This window comes from Drosophila takahashii, chromosome 3R (assembly GCF_030179915.1).
Source record: "Drosophila takahashii strain IR98-3 E-12201 chromosome 3R, DtakHiC1v2, whole genome shotgun sequence".
NCBI classification, from domain to species: domain Eukaryota; kingdom Metazoa; phylum Arthropoda; class Insecta; order Diptera; family Drosophilidae; genus Drosophila; species Drosophila takahashii.
The window spans coordinates 20,691,680-20,709,562 of NC_091681.1; the positions used below are offsets into that span (position 1 = coordinate 20,691,680).

A 17,883-nucleotide genomic window follows, 5' to 3' on the forward strand; every position below is an offset into this window, starting at 1 on the left:
GGAAATATCAGAAATATTAACTATGGATAATTTAAAAATTTAAATTACTTGTATTATGACTATAAATTCATAATTAAATTTAGTCAGTTTAATCGCATAAAGAAACATGAAAACAATACTTAACCTTAAATTACCCGGTAAATAAAGAAATGACTTAAAAGTTTTCTTTTCCATAAATACCCTCTGTCTGTAGTCTCTTTTCATCCACGAATGCTGAACGTTGGGCGGTTAGGAAAACTACAAAAAGCAAAAACAATGACTACGAATTACGAATCACATTGCTCAACGATCGACATTGAGACGTGCGACCCCACCAGATCCCCACCGCCTCCCCTGTCACCCCCACCCTCTATCGCAACTGAAGCCCCATGTGTGGGAAAGAGAGAAATACCTAATGTGGACTACCTGTCCGCCCTAACTGTGAGTACCGATTGCTCAACAAACTCACAGATACTCTGCAAACGCACACACCGACTTACCGACTTATATGGTTAGACATTCTCGGTTTCGGTTTTGGGTTTTGAGTTTGGTTTCGGCTTTAGCTGTTTTCGATTCTACCGAGCCACGTTCAATGAACTTCCCTCTCTCTTGATGTCTATCTATTTAGTGTTCTCTAGGCCACAAGACTGCTACCAACAGAATGGAATTCCTATTTATGTTTAATTATACATTTACATGTAAGTGGAAACACCAACAAAGTGTGTAAAGAAATAAAATAAACTTGGGGGGAAAACAAAGATTCTGAAGTTAAGTTCCGACTGGTATAAATGATTTTGAAGAAAATATAACGCCATGGATTATTCTTTTTTCTTACAATTTTTATGTATACTTACACATTTGAAGCCTTGATGGAGCAATTTTAAAATGTAATCCAAAGAAAGTCTTTTTGGCAGCAGCAATTTTGAATTGACGTTTATAGGTATTGTTTAATTTAGGTTTATAAAAGGTATTACGAAAAACTTAATTCAAATTTAATGGTAGTATACAATAAATAAATAAGCGTTACTTTGCTTTAAAAGAATTTGGCTTTTGTTAAGATAATATAAAAAAGTACAGTAGAAATAACTTTAAGAACGTATTTAATAAGTTTCAGAACAATTTAACTTTTAGAAAAGAAACACTTAAATGGTAATGAGATTTTGAAGATAAACTTGTTGATTAACACGTGAAAATTTTAATAATAAATAACAAATAGAAAACTTGAAAGAATTTTGAGTATTGCATAGATTGAAACAAAATTTGGTGTTTGATTTTTTTGTGTTTTATAATATTTGTGTGGTGTTATATGGTTGTCATGATTTATTGATTTTGAGTAATATCCTCGGAATCCGAAACATTGGCAGTGATGTTTCTTTTTGGGTTATAACATAACAGAACACTTTGTAAGCGGGTGTTTATTTTCCGTATCTTGCAGATACGTTTAACAAAACTTTAGGTATTCTTGAAATTTTCCATTTTATATTTTGGGTTCACTTGGGTGGTGTGATATCTTTTTGAAATAATGTTGTTAACGATAACAAGGTAAAAACAATCAACACGCGAATAACGATGATCGATCTGAAGATCCGGGAGATCCGCTGATCACTTCCACTTTCTGCTGCGTTCGATTCGTAAATGTTGCGTACTTCTTTCTTGCCACAACAAATTCCGAAAAACCGGGCAAAAAGGAAGAAGAAGAAAGAGAGGAGAGAGCACAGCAACAGAAACTGAAACAGGAATGCAATTGCAGGGGATCGGATCACGAGTGCTTAGGGAAACATCAGAGAGAGGATTCGTAACGGGGCGTATGAAAAGGAATGCAGTAGGGTAACAAAAACCATAAGGGAGGATAATGCATTCAGATCGGAGAGACTTATGGAGGAAGCAAGAGAGAGAGGGCAACAAAGGAAAGGGAGCCATGATGCGGAGAGCTTTTCACCGAGGTGGCATGGACATCAAACAATAGATGTCTGGACAGGGATTTCTAGAGCCTTTTGTTCCAAAATCCTTGATTGACTAAATGACCCAACTACCGAATCCAGCCAAAAAGCAGGAAATATGGATGGAGGCACTTGAAGAAATAAAATATCCAAAAAGTCCCCTTAAGAAATACACACAGAAAAAAGAACAATGCAATGCTATTAATAAAAAAAAATAATTAAGATACCATAAAATTATGTTTAACCTTTTAGAAGGCAGTTACAAAATAAAGTTAAAACTTCAAAAATACTAAGATTCTGAAATAGCAACTAAACATCAAGTCAAATTGTATACCAAAAAACAATGTCTATGAATTTAAGAGTCACATAAACCACACAAGATACTTAATTTATGGATACAGATCAGTTCATTGTGCTATTCGACACATCATATTTATTTACATTTTTTGTACGTCTTTTTTCTCTGTGCAAAGAGAGAAGCAGAAAGGGAATCTCCAGTGAGAGTCACTACTTATCGTACTTACTACCAGGAAAAGTTGTCTGACCTGAAAAGGTCTCTGCTGGACGTTCACTACCATCGCGATCATCATGACGATGTTGACAGGTGCTAATTGCTTACCTAGGTCTAGGTCCAATGAACTCCAGAACACAAGATCTTAACAGCAACTACAAGTCAGCTGAATAACAAGAAGGAATAACGCTTTGATGGTCATGCAAATCCAACAAAAGAAGTTCAAATCAACCGGAAATCAGAGGCGCAGAATCGGAGAACAAAAATCGCACAAAATCGCATGATCGGTACTGACTTAATAACAGGGAGAGAACAGGACACGTCCCCTTTTTTGATTGCCCACAAAAAATAAATTATACAGAGTCCCTACTTCAACATTCTCAAAAATCTGCGATTAGCAATCAAAATTCAATGATTTTGTTTTCGGGTCCTATGGCTTTCATTGCTTTTAACAATTTGTAAGCAAAATTTCTTATAAAAATATTACTTTTACTTTTACTATTACTTTTAAAGAGATGAGTTTAAGAATTATGAAGGGGAATAATTTATTTACTGCGCATGTAAAGTTCTTAAAAGAAAATCAGCAATACCATAAAATAATTATCTTAAATTAAATGGGTTCAAGGACAATGTGAAGGGAGATAAAAAGCATGCTTTTTGTGTGAAAAAAGGGTGAGCATGCAATTTTAAATATAATCACTTTATGGCTGATTTTGCAGAAAAAGGAAGGCGGGAGAAAGTCACCGCAGACGCCGTCGGATATGAGGATATTAGACAGGAGATTGACTTGTCGCTGTCTGGCCCCCACTTTTCACCCGATTCCTTTTTGGGGGAGCGAGGGCCGTGTACAACCCACTAAAAATAAAAGTTACAACTCGGCGATGCCTCTACTGTACATCCCATAACTGTCAGGTCCTGCAGGATATGGATGGGTAGTACAGACTGCCCAGGACATTGCACCGCGGAGAGGTGAGCAGAGAGCAGGAGCAGGGAACTGAATTGAACTGAGCTGAGAGAGACGAGCTCGTGTTGCACTCGGGGGGTTCGATGAGGTTTGACAGAGGGTCTGACTGACGTATTGCTGCGATGTATATGCATGAACCATCAAGGTAGGACGAGGAAAATAGTTTGCAGCTGTCGCTTTATGGCTTTGACTGCCGCTGACACACACAAACACCAGTGCAAACAAACCTTCTTAGCGCATGCCACAAACAAGAAAAGGGGAGTTGGCAAAGTAGGAAAAAAATAAACGCAGCGAAGGATCTTACAGACATTCCTACAGATGGCCGAGGGCTGTCAGGGGTCAGGCCGATCCTTACAGGATCGTATAAGAACTGTAATGGTTAAGGGATCTCGAGGATCTGAGAGGGTTCCGAGTTGGAAAAACAATGGCAACTACTGGAATATACCATCGATCAATTGGTGTCACTTGTGGATCCAGCAAAACACAGAGAAATTTGTACTATCTTTAAATCTTTTAGACTTCTCAAACATCTGTTGAATAGCTGAAGAAAACGATGTTCCAAAATATTTCAACGAACTATTTAACAATATTATTTTTATAATATTTTTATGGCAAATATAATATTATTTCTTTCTGCTTATGATAACAAATCTTTATCTTAAATGCCTATTCTGTTTTATTACTATGGTGATATGACTTCAAACCATTTGAACTCCTGATACCTCTCGCTTTTTATTAATAAGAACCGATTGGAGTTGGGATCATTAAACATAGAGACAAGAGAAAGGACGAGGCGAGTGAGAGAGAGAGGTGGCTACCTGGACTACCTTTGGCCGATCTGATCTGAAAAGATCTGGTCTGGGCCGGGACTTGGACCTGAACCTAAACCTGAGGCTGCGGCTGAGGTTGTGGCTCAGGCTACACCGGTTTTCAAATTTGGGATATGCTCGCCTCACGTTTTCTTCTTTCGTTCATTTCAGCTATTTTAAGTAACAATAACGAGAGGAGCCGGCCGCCAAGGAGTGCGACCGGGACGGGGATACGCGGAGCGGTACGGCAACAAAAGCTGCCGTTGCCTGTTCCGAAACCTTCGGGCCAAGTACCAAGTACATTCATAAGAGTAGCGGCGGCCTCAAATGTCCCAGGTTGAGATTCAGGTTCAGGTTGAGTGCACTGAGGGAAAAGGTCCTTTGCAAGAAAGAAATCGTTTTAAATTATTTTACAATAAATATTCATAAAATAAATCAAAGCATTAAGTCAATGGAATATTTTTTATAAATTCACTTTGACTTTGAATATTTTTTGATAAAGATAACTTGGAATATATTTTTACCAGTGGAAGTACCACATATGTAGGTAGAGAATCTTATACCTCTCTCTATCTCCCTTTTTCTCTCTGTGTGCGCTGCGCTTTTGTTTTTCCCATTCACGGAATTCCTGGAAATTTGCCGATCAGTAAATCTCTTGCGCCTTTTGTTGTTGCGTTTCCTACGAAGCAAGAACGGAAAACAGGACAAGATCAGGAAAGGACACTGCCCGAAGGAGGGAGAAGGAGATGGCAATTAGCTTGGAAGGGATTGGGGGGGGGGGGGGGTTCGGACTCGGGCTCCAAGTGGATCCCAAGCGTGGGAGCTTCCTTCTTCCAAAAAAAAAATGTTAAAAAAGGAAATCCCCGAACGGAAGTGAGCCACATCCAAATGAAATCAAATGGTGTGGCAGATGTCCCACAAGAAAACAATAAAGGAAAAATATCCAGAAGTGGAAAAGGAAGAAGAATGAGTGGAAGCAGAAGTAGAGAAGCAAAAGGTAGCACACACGCACTTTTACACCTGGTTCGCTTTTCTTGCGCAAAAGGAGGTGTAGAGCCAGAGCAAAAGAGACGGCCCGAAGAAGCACCCTTAAAAGGGAAAACCAAAAATAAAAAAATAATAGTAAGTAGCAGTAGTTCGAGCACCCCTTCATAGCGACCAACATCTTCCACTGCTCACCTCTCCTCGCTTTCCACCATCCAGCCACTTCAGACAGTCGCTGCTGTTGGAATGTAGGAAAGTGGAACGAACCAGGGGTGGAACTTGGACGAGGGGGTGCGACGAGGGGTGAATTCTGCAAATGTCGCGCTTTTTGCCTTCTTGATAGGGTCTTGTAGGGCTCTTGTGTTGCTGTCCCGGTTCCAGAAAGGGTATGTTAAGCTAGTGGTAATAAAGACCTACTTTCTTAACACTACAAGAACTTATAATTTTATGGAAACAGGAAGAAACTTATTTTAGAATTCTTAACAGCAACTTTCCAACCATTTTAAGATTTTAGGGTTCGATTTTGTAGTAACATGTTTGTATAGCAGATACAATAACCGCTGTACAGGGTTATAATAAATATTAAAATCAGACCAATCCGATTTGTACTCAACTTGCCCTGATAAATAATTAAAATTTAAGGGTATTTAAGCTGATATTTACAAAAATATATTTTTTACAACACTTAAGAGTATTTGAGTCTTCGGTCCTGTCTTCCTTTCATGTTCTCTGCTAAATTTCGCATGTTGGGGTTATTATATCCCATTCCATTTGCTGGCACTCTGTAATTGTTGCTGCCGAAATGCAACAGAAGTTCTCTTTTCAGGCGAGGCCCTAAGGATCTAGTATTAGAATTGGTCGCCTGTTTTCGGCTCCGTCTGTTCTTGGTTGTGTTTGTTGTTCTTGCAGGGTTTCCTGCAATTCCAACAGGAAGCGGAAAGTGGTTGCTGCTGCAATTGCAGACGTACAATGGGGAACACAGCCGCGTTGCACAGTGAAATATTTTTGGTTTTAAAGACTCAAAATTCAAAGAGTTTTGTGGCAGAAGAGAAAGTTAAAATTACTCATTAAATAAGTAATCTTCCGCCAAAGAATATAAGATTGAAATCTATCATGTGAATTTTATATATTTATCCCTAATAATTCCAGTTGGGAGATTATAAGAATAATTTAAGAAACCCAGCCTATGAAAGCTTGGGATAACTCTTTCCTCCAATTTAATTGCTTACCAGAGGAGGATTACCACCAACCCCTAATCCTTATTTAAGTTTAGCCGGGACAGCCACCACTTTTGCACCAGTGTGCTGCAAGGGAGGGATTTTCGAAGGGAGCTGGTTAGAACCCGAAGTCCACTGCAGGCATTGACATGTGCCGGGCCACAGAGCCACGCAAAGTCGATGGCCCCTTCTCGCCGAGAAGGGTGACCACCAGCAGCACCACCGGCAAATCGAGGGCTGCTCCGCTCCCGGCACTGAGCCAATAATTAAACTAAACTAAAGCAGCCAGCACGAGAGGGGGAGATGCAACCCCTAGCCGGGGAATCGCCTGGCAGTACTGAGAATAGGGTGAACAAATTTTCATTCCACTTTTCGGTGTGCAAAAAAAAGAGTGAAATAAAAACAAAAGGTAATGGCAGCTGGCAAACCGAATGGGCAAACACTCTCACAGAAAGAGGTTTAAAAACCTCAAAACTAAAATCTTTAGTAATAAAAGTTTTTTATTGTAAAAAAAATTGTTATGTTTTGTAATTATTCTTTAAAAAAAAGAATACGGACAATAAATTTGATAGCAGCATTGATCCATAATTTGAACTTCTTCTGATATCATGATATGTTAAGGACTCTCCTTCAATGCGGATGCTGAACCAAGCCAGGATTTTATATAAAGTACTTGTAACTACATTTAATTTAGAAAATATTCTTTAAGTCACACTTTTTATTTATCGTTCATAAATTTATCCTTACGATAAAATGCATTCTAAAATCGCTGCCAAATAATTTTACGAGATGGATCAGTGGGTAATGAAAGCAAGGATCCTTCTGATGCTGTTGATCTAGGGAAGGATGATTCCCCCAAAACGTGTTAAACTTCTGGGCAAAGCTGGCATGCCCTCGTCGAGGGTGCAGGGGGCAATAAAAATAAAAAGGTATTGTAAATTAGAGCAAAGCCAGCCGAAGGGAGGGGGTGCCATCGAGAGGCGAGGGTTGCTCGGTTACAACTAATCAGTTGGTCCCCTTGTGGAGGAATGTTGCGCAGACGCAGTAACAGCTGTCACTATTATTTTTATTTTTCTGCTCTTGTTTTCTTTTGAGGTCGGGTTAGGGTTGCCAGGGTCTCTTGAGGACGCGTCGCGCGTGTCAAGAAAATCATGAAAAATCTTGGTAAACATCCTGGCCCGAAAGCGTGGAAACTGTGCGAAATCAATATAGATTATGTACGAGACCGGGATAAGGCGACATTTAGCCGCCTACCTACCCAAAAATAGGGAGGGATGTCTGATGCAATGTGCAATTACATGCATGGGATAGGAAAATCGGAATTCAGAGCGGGTTAATGGCGAGGATCAGGGCCAGGTAGCAAACCGGACGGCCCGTGTGTGAAAATCATCGAAGCGGAATTAAATCCCTCCCCGAAAAGCCGTGGGATTAATTAGCATTTGGTTTCTGGGACAACATTTTTGCCCCGACCCGCTTGTCCCTTCACTAAAATTTTAATTTATGCATTTGGCGGACAGCAACGTGTCAAGTGAATGTCAAACAGATCTGTGAAAACAGTTTTGTGGAATCATCATCCCAGTAGGGAAAATTCAAATTGATTTGTAAGCTTCAAATGGAGCGAGAAGAAAGGGCAGATAACCAGTTCCTGCGAACCGTGTGACATTTGACGGGGTACAGAAAATATCTTCCGCCGATCCTTGTCCACTGGCGGACTTACAAGTTTGTCTTTTGATGTTTGTCCGCGAGTCTGTCCGCCAGTTTATTTCGCCTTATTTCGTAGCGGGGTTAACTTGTTCCCTCGCTTTGTTTGCCCGGTTGTTTGTGGTCCTTCAAAGTTGTTGGCTGTCGACTTGTCCACGGTTCAGTGGACTTGGGTTCCTTGGGTCGGGTGAACCCTTTAGGGGTTCAGTTCACCATGGGTTAAGTGCGGATCGAAGTGAGGAAATTTTATTTGCATACAATTTAGCTTAAATAATTTGTTTACTCATACGATTTGTCCGGGGAATTACAAATGGGAATTTGAGATTATCTCTATCTCTAATAGCTGATTTATAGAAATGGGTTTCCCAATGCAAATTTTTATAAATGGGTTCTAGGAAAAATACTAATCTGTCGTATGCCATTATTCTAATTTTGCAAAGGGATAGTGTTGTATTTAATTATCAATTATCTTTTTCCCAGTTTTGTCAGAGAACTTACCAACAATTTAATAAGTAAAAGCAGCAATCTGTAAAAAGAGAAAGTATAATTAGTTGGCTGCAAAAATTAAAGTTCAAGAAAAACTGGAAAAAATGCAAACTTTCTTAGAAATTCCACAAAGTTTTCTGTTTTTTGGTCAGGTACTTTCAGCCGCTTGTCCCCGCTCCCTTCACATAAATTAAGTTCAACGCATCTCTAGCAACTTGTTGGGGCTTCTTAAACATCCTCTAATGATATGTTTGTGGATGCATTGTCAGGCTTATTCTTCATCAATCTACGAGAATGTGAGGCTGTGAAAACAGGGCCCACCTTTTGCCAGAGGCCCTAACCTAAATCAACAAATCGGTCCAAAGCTGTCTGCTCCGATTTAGAGCAGAAAAGTTGGAAAGGTTCGAAGGCAAACACAAATGAACAAACAACGCAGAGGGAATGCCAACAAAGTTGTCAAATCAAACAGAGAACTTGAGGAGCAGAAACGAGATCCATCCCATGGCAAAACCCGCTTCGGATCGCTTTGGTTTTGGTGTTAAAAATATGAGAAACATTTATAACTTTTTGCTGGAGAGTTTTTCTCCGAGCTGGCTGGCATTTTAAGAACTTTAGCGATTTATGCGTCTGTCAGTGGAGGCAGGCGAAACCTGATTTGCTGCTGACGACCAAGAACGAGCACTAAGGGCCAGGAGGCCCAGCCAAAGTCGCAAGTCGCAAGAGTTTAAAGGGCCCCAGTGTAGGTAGGAAATAAAACCAGACCCCGGTCCAAAAAGGAGAAGGAGATGGAGGAGTGACTACGCAATAGACGGCAGGAATCGAAGCGGGAGACTGCGGCCCGAAGACTCAACTCTGAATCCAAGCACTGCCTCGGCTGCATTCCGCTGGCGACTTTGACTCCCAACTTCCAGCGATCCATTCGGCCACATGTTGCACACACTGTGAGAATGAATTTAATTAAAGCAAATCCATCCCACAGTAAAAGCCAAGGGACCAATGGAGCGCCACACAACCCGACCAGACAGCCGCCAGACCCGATCCGGATCTTCATCGGAGGAGCCAGCTGAGTGCAACTAGTCCAAAGTCTAGTCTTGGCCAACCGTGGGACAAATTCGCGGCCAGATCGATAAAGAGGTGCGAGGATATTTCAATTCCACAATGGAAAAGAGAAGGACTAAGTTATTATCAGAATAATATTACACACATCTCGTTTTAGAGGTAGTTTACAAATTTATAAAACTTTTGTAATTTTAAGGCTTTAAAGAAAATATAAGTACACAGTTAAATAATTAAAGTTTTAATATTAATGTACTTAAACTTAATATAACCTCATTACTTAATATTAAATTATATTTTGTTTGATATTCCACCAACTGTGATACGAATTTTGGTTAATTCCCAGTTTATTTATGATAAACATATAATTTTCAACAGAATTTGATAGCTCATAGCTTTACTCACCGAAAATTTAGCAAGATTAGGAAATTCGTAAAATACCAATTTTAAATTCGGTAAATTGTTAAGGGCTAGAGCTTCTTTAAATGCAGAGGACGCCTGACGAAAGCAGATTGTGCGACAGTTCTAATTCGGTTTATCAACAGAACCCATAAATGCGGTTAGTTAGTTGGGGAAGTCGGGTACTTGGCTCCACGGGTTCCACACGTGAACACAAATTGGAATCAATGTGCAGCCGTAGTTTCCACGATGTGCACCGCAACAATGCCAATTAAATCCCATTTCAGTGGCACATTAAAATGCAATAAAATATATTTTGTGTGACTGTGTGAGCGCAAGAGGCTTTTGCCATTGGAGCGTTAAAAATATTTCATGCCCAATACACAGCCTCAATTTTGTGCCACGGCATTCATGGCTGTTGCTCTGGCTCCTTGCTGCACATGCACCGAAAAAATAAGACAGGCAAACCGAAAGCAAAGAAACTACGCGTAGAGATGCTGGAAATTGGCTGGGCGATAAGCTCACAATGGGTCTGGAGTTTTTAGAGTTGAACGAATTATGTAGCCTCGAAAACGAAATTCGCCGCCGCATATTTAGCTCGCATTTCAGCATAATTTGATGTAATTTCAGTGGCCTCCTGCAACATTTTGTGTGTATGCTGCCGATGCTCAAGAGCTTCGATTGCCGAGAGCCACGATCGTGGCTGCCAACTGACCACGAAATTATATTGCGGAATATTGATCAGTTTCAGTCCCGATCCCAAGGTTATTCCACTCCCTTTGGTTCGAACGTGTCCAATACTCCCAAACTTTCGAAGCGGCCGCCCCATTGAATTTTTTTTGTTTAATTCTGGTTTAAAGAAAGTAATTTTCGGAAACTTAAAATATAAAAAACTGTCTGTTACAAGAGAAACAAAATAATTAATATAAAAAATATTCAATCCTTTTCAAATTTTATAAATTTACGTCTTTAAGCACACAAACATTTTTAATTTGACAGATCTTTAATAAATTAAATTCATTCAGCGTTAGTAAAACCTTTTTAACAACATTTTTTTAATCCTATTAATTTGTTACACCATTTATAATTAAATTTAAATTTTAGTGGTAAGTCTATTAAAGTTTAGTACTTAAATTTGATTAACTGAACAATTTCTAATACCAAATTTATAGACTTATAAATTTCTAAAATATAATGTTATTAGCACATGCAATGCTTATACTCCTATTAATTAACGATTTTCCTTACCATTAATACCTTTTTGGTTACATTGTAGCTTTTAACTTATTGCCAAGAATCCGTATATATGTAAGCAATGTAAAGAATCTTCATAAGCACTGGAACTTCGGCCCCCTCTTTCCCCTTCAAAGGGTGTCAGTTTGTCAGGCTTAGCTGGCCAAGAAGCTCAGGCGATTAACTGTGGCTCGCGACTTGGCCAAAAGGGTGCCACCCCGTCGCTCCTTAAATCCCCCATGACAAACCGCAAAAGTGAAAAATTTCGCCAGTTTTTGTTATCTTAACCCGTTTGTCGTGGTCCCAACCCCATGTTGACTGCATTGCAATGAAATAAATGAAGTTAAGCCAATTTGAGGTTAAAACTCAAAGAAGGAATTCATTATTTTTGTTGATGCTTTTTTTTTGTGGTTACCACTCGAAACGTGTGTCCTGCTTGGGAAAAAAGGAATTCGCAAAAGAGTTGAGAAAAGCAACCAGCACCTGTGGATCGTCGAATATTTAAATACCCTGAGATCGAGAGAAAAATTGTTACGAAAATCACGTATACGCTGTGGTGTACGCTTTTTCAAATGTTTAATATTTTTAAATATTACACATTAATTTTTACAGTTTGTAAGCACTTACTATTGCCAATAAAAATCAAAAGAGTATTCAAGGTCCAACTTTTTTGTCAACCAAAAAACCACAGAAATGCGACAAATGCAACAATAGCTGTAAAAATAAAGAAAAACAAGAAAGAAGAGACAGTGCAAAAACAGAAACCGCAATAAACTTGAGTAGAACCCAAAGATGAGACGCAGGATAAGTCAGAAAAAGAAGCCAAGCCCAAAACAGGCAGCAAATGTTAGGTTAGGACGACGAGGATATCCTTATCTAAGACCCAAACTGTAAGGTTTGCATATATTGCACACACAGAACCGATAAATTGCTATATAATGAAAGGTAACCAATCGCGCAACCAGTTTGTCCGATAGCATTCACCAACTTTGAATGCTGTTGCTGTTGTTTTTGTTGATGTTGTCTCGCTGTTGGGCGGCCAACTCCAAAAGGGCATCACAAAAACGTAAACAACATCCCACAACAACAACAATCCACAATAACAACCAGCATTCGAGGCATGAGGGCCGAGATTCAGGGGGGGCGATGATTTTAACCAGGAATGGGAAAGGGGGACCACCGCCAACGGCGGCTGCATTCAAAACAACAGCAGAACAAAACAGTAAAAAAAATATATGTGTATGTGTATAATTCAGGGGATGGAGAAATTGTGTTACTCGAAAGAGAGGTTCGATACATTGATACCTTTTTTAACATAGTATTTGAAAGATCGTAAAATTGGTCGACAACACAAAGACAACATCTAAAAATAAAAAAAGGTACATTTTTAAATTTTATCAATGTCTTATCAATTTATGTCTATTTGCACATTTTGTGAATAAAAGTTTCAAGAAATTATGTTGTTATGGTTTGTAACAGGGAACGAAAATAACTGTTATTGTAAATTTTTCATACAAAAAAATCACGCACTTAGAAGGGTCCTAAAAATTTTTTAAATACACCACAATTTTTATTAGCCATTGTAGTTTACAAATCCGTAATGATTTTTATTTTTTGATTTTTATAATAAAACTCAAAAAATAACTTATTTTTTGATTTTTATGAATAACAGTTATTCCCTTGACATTTTTGAAAAAATGAAATAATTAAAAAAAACATAATACCCGTGCTTTTTATAACTTACTAAAAATTTGTTAAAAAAGGCAACCGCGCATATTTTATACCTATATTTTTTTAAAATTTTGTTTACCCACAAAATCGCCATAAATCAAGTTTGAGTTTTATTTTGATCACGACGAATAACTGTTATTTGTCAACTTTTATTATAAAACTCAAAAAATAACAGTTATTCTTTGAGTTTTACTTTACAAATCAGAAAATAACTGTTAAAGTGTGATTTTTAAAATAAAACTTATAACAGTTACGTTCCCTGGTTTGTAACAATAATAAACAAATTTAAAAGATTCGAATTTTTTTTATTTATATTAATGAATTTTCGAGTAAGACAACGCTTCTCCAAATGCATATATCCCTATAAAAAGTATCCAGCAAATTATGCGCCGCCAGCAGGAGATTGTCCCATAAAGTGGTTGTTGTTGCTGCTGGTGGTGTTATACAAACTGGCAAAAACAGTGCAAACATTAAAAAAAAATTTAAATTATCTTTTGGGTTAAGAAGAACAAGATATTTAGAACGCAATAAATGTGTTGGTTTCATTATGTTTAGTCAAAATATTTCTTTTATAAAAATATGAGTCGAATTATTTTACAACTTAAAAGAAAAAAAATATTATCCATTTTTTAGGATTCAGGTCTGTTATTACTTATGCTAACAAAATCTCTCCCAAGTTTTTTCTATGGAGTTCTTTTTGCTTGAATACTCAGCCTAAAAAGGTATTATAGTATAGTAAAGTAAAAGAATCCTCTCCAATTTAATAATCATTTTAATAATTGGCCTACTGTTTTTTGTTCTGTGTACGGATGCAAGGCCCAGACGAAGATGCGTGTCTGGCTCTTTAGACATTCATCTCCCTGCCCCTTTCGACAGTCCTTCTCCAGCACTCACCATCCTTTTGCTCCTTCGTTTGCACACACATTGGGAATTCCATTGAAATCGTTTGAAAATTGAGCCCAATGCAGGAGCAACTTGGGGTTTCAAGGGGCTGGTGGGGCTTTGAGGGGTAGACACGTCTGCCGCCTCTCTTGTAATAAATAAACGCCGGCCGGGCAGCGACAACAACAATATCATCAAGAAATAAAGCGACTGATGATGACGTTGCAACGACTTCTGCACAGCGAAAAAGAAATTTAGCAATTTAATTTGTTAAAATTTATTGATTCTTAAAGAGGAATTTGAAATAATGTCATTTAAGAAAAGTTTATTTTTAAAAGAATTTATTTTATCATCAACAACAGAGTAAATCCTTGGCTATATTTCTTTAGGTTTAAAATTGTGATTGAACAGGAGACGGCTAAAGCGAAGGCACCCCGGCGATCTCTGGACAAGAGGACGTCACGTCTCACGTGTCCTGAAGCAGTAATGCGTTTTTTGTATTGTTGTTTTAGTTTTCTATTATAAGTTAAAAGATTTGTTACTCGCCATCCTGTTATGTATTCAAGTTATTTGTTCCTATTTGTACTATACGTTTTATAGCCATTAAGTTGGCTGATTAATGTAAAATTATATAAGTTAAAATAAAAAATAAAAAAAAAAAAAAAAAATTGTCATTTCATTTTTAAACCGCTTTCGTGGAAAATGAAAAATCCTCTAAAATTCTTTAGTATCTTTTCTGTGTGGACTGCTGCTCCTGCTCCTCCTTCATCTTGTATATACAAATGTAGCCATAAAATGTGTAAAAATAACAAAGCATATGAGTTGCATTTTCAACGGGCCAAAGGAAACGGATGAACATTACGAGCTGCGGCAAAAAAAGGAGGAAAAAGGAGTTACGAAAAGTTAGAGCGCGCTGCATCACCCGCATAATAAACCAGAGCGCATAAAAATGTGTGTAAAATTGCAACCGCAACGTATTTCGCCTGTAATTGCCCAGACAGACGACAAAAAGGAGGTTAAGGAGGGGGCGGGACGGGGTGGTGCGGAAAAGTGGGGAGTGGCAGGAGGTGGCGACAACAAAGTTGCACTCACGCAGCCCAGAGCTCCAGACCCAGAATCGGAATGAAGAATCAGAGAATCAGACGCAGTCTTCCTCTTTGGACCCCACCAGACGAACTGGAGTGCGAGAGGAATAAAAGGGGTTGGGAAGGGTTGGGGGAGAAGCACAGCAAGAAGTAAGCCGGCAGATGAAACGGTCAGAGACTAAGCCCGCCGGCCAACAAAAACAACAGCCCCCATCAGCTGCAACAACAAAACATCCGGCGAGAGCGAAAAATAGCAAAAACAACGAATTGGAATGCACCTCAATGGTGGCTTTACTAATCCAGAGGATACTCTGAAAAAACATTCCGGCAAAACATTAAAAATAAATTAATGCTTTTTCATATAAGTTTTTTTTAATTCTAAGCATTATATAAGTACAATTTAAATATATAATATAGGTCCCAAATATATTTCTAAATTTCTTAATGAGAACAGCATTATTTTATATTTGAGTTACTTCTTATTAACAATTAAAAAGTGCTCTTTGTGGGATTACATTTTATTAATTTGGTTATTACATCTTAAATCAGAATCATAATATAAACATTTTAAATAAAATACGATTTCTAGACCGTATCCTTAAAGTTTCAATTGAAGAAGCCCATAAAACTCCCAAATGTAGACTACATATTTTTGTTACATTTGATTTACTGGATATACCGCAAATGTATATAATAAGAAAATCATTATTTTTTCTTAGCTGAATATAAAAATTTTTAAATAAATTGTAAATTATATTTTTATATTTTTTCATTTTAAGAAAGTATACAAAATGTAATACCCCGAAAATAAAGGGTATTCGAATTGGCAAAGCCGGCAACACCAATGCAAGTGTCAGTGCAGAGCGAGCGCCACACGCAGACAAATGCACCCGCGCCCTCACACGAACACAAAAAGGAAATGAGACACACAGAAGCGGGCAGAAAGGGGGGCAGAGCAGGACAGCGAGATGGAGCCCGGTGGAGAAGAAGCAGAATCTGCATCTTCAGCCTCTCGCGCTCTCTCTCTCTCTCTGTCTCTGTCTCAATATGTATGTTTGTGTGTGTGTCTGTGTGAAGTGGAGCTTGGCGTTGACGTCGACGCAGCAAAATTTCATGAATGGAATTTGTAAATTTTATTTTCATTTGCAACGATTCGTTTTTCCTCTCCTCCCGTATTTTTTGTTGTTGTAGCGCTAATCATGTGCAGAGGAAAAAGAGAGAACGAGAGAGGGATAGAAAGAGACCCCAAGTGGGGCAAGCAACAACAATGATGTGGCATGTTGTTCAACCTCTTGTGTGCGTCCCTCTCGCTTCGTTCCTCTCTCTACCCATCTCTTTCCCCTGCGAAACGAGTTTTGTGGTCGTTGAAAATTTTTGCATACATATTTGTGGCAAGCTGTGCTCTTCTTCTTCGAACTCTAATACACCAGAAAATGCCGCAAATAATGTTTTTCTTAGCTCTAATCAGCAAACGAAGCAGCATAAACAACGTGGGTGAAAAAGAGAGAGGTAGAAGAAGGGGTAGTGGGAGAAAAACTAATGCGATTTTAATTGTTGTTGCTGCACGATACGGGTTGATGACGTTACCGAACCCCACCCCCAATCTTGGTATACCTCACTCTAATTTTTTTAGGATAGCACTAATTACCTTACTACCAAAAGTGATTTAGAACGAAACCTAGTGAAGGACGGAAAGTGAAATGAGATAGGAAAATAGACTTTTAAGGCTTTTACTATTTCAAAACAGTACATTCTAAAATGAACTATGACTATAGTCAAAAAAACATTATTTTAATTCTACTTGTGATACAATTTTATACATCTAATGTAATAATTTATTTTTACTATAATATAATTTTCTACCTCTAATACGCCCCCAAATTTCAAAATTCTTTGGACCACCAACACAATTTGTTAAGCCGGATGTGTTTAAGGACATTATAAACTTTCTGTTGTTACCACTTCAAAAATTGTTGAACTTATGGATTATATATTTACTTTAGGTCGTTTTTCAAATGCTGACTGTTGGTTTAGTTTTCTGTTTGCGTTCCCAGGAATATAAATTCTTAATTGTATTACAGCGTAAACAGAGTAAATAACCCTCGAAGGGAGTCGGGGTCGGATGGGGAGTACGAGTATCGGACGAAATTCCATTATACAAAAATGCGGCGAGACCGCAATTACAGAGCAAAGTAGATAAACGACAAACGGCGACAACGAGTGGAGCAAGTAGATGAGTAGCTGAACAAGAAGCAGCCCCAGCGAAAAAAGAGAGAGCCCACGGCTCTCTGGCAAATTAAATACATAAAGCGCAGCAAATGGACGGAGGAGCATTGGAGAGTGCAAAAAAAATATACAAAAACTAAAACGGGAATACGAGAAGAACGCTCCGAACTTTTGACACACTCTACATAAAGTCTAATTCGGGAAAAGTAAGTTAAGAATCGGTGGGGAGACATGTTCTACAAGTTTATAGAGAGTGACTATATGATAGATGGAAATTGAGATATTCCATTCGTCAGTTGTATTTTTAAAATTAACCTGGCCTCAAACCCCTTCAAAAAAAAAATTTAATTTGTATCTCAAATGTATGGATGTATTTTATTCAAATTGAAAATATCTTTTCCTTTTTATTCATGCCAGCATTAAAAACCTTATTTGTATCCCACTTAAAGATGGCACTGGGTTAAAGAAAGAAAGAGTATCAAACGAGATCCTCAGAGCCAGAAGAACGGAACCGGCAAAAAGAACACTAAAATAACGAAGAATAAAAACAACAGCGCAGCAGTAAAAATAGCCATTTGACTTTGAACTTTGCGACTTCTGCGTCGGAGGTGAGGGAAAGGATATGGCCGGTGATGTGCATATGGATGAGGATGGGGGCATGTATATATGTAGCTATAGCC

General features: G+C 38.3%; 1 protein-coding gene across 2 annotated transcripts in view; it reads right to left on the reverse strand.

The window, feature by feature from the left end:
- E2f1 (E2F transcription factor 1) overlaps positions 1 to 17,883 on the reverse strand; it is a 42,680-nt gene that overhangs the window by 17,129 nt on the left and 7,668 nt on the right. The window contains exon 2 of one of the 2 annotated variants that reach the window (XM_017152018.3): positions 8,604 to 8,631. The gene's annotated coding sequence lies outside the window, so the exon portion shown is untranslated. Of the gene's footprint in view, positions 1 to 833; positions 1,099 to 8,603; positions 8,632 to 17,883 lie in introns of those variants that run through there. The other variant, XM_070216301.1, reaches the window with a different exon arrangement.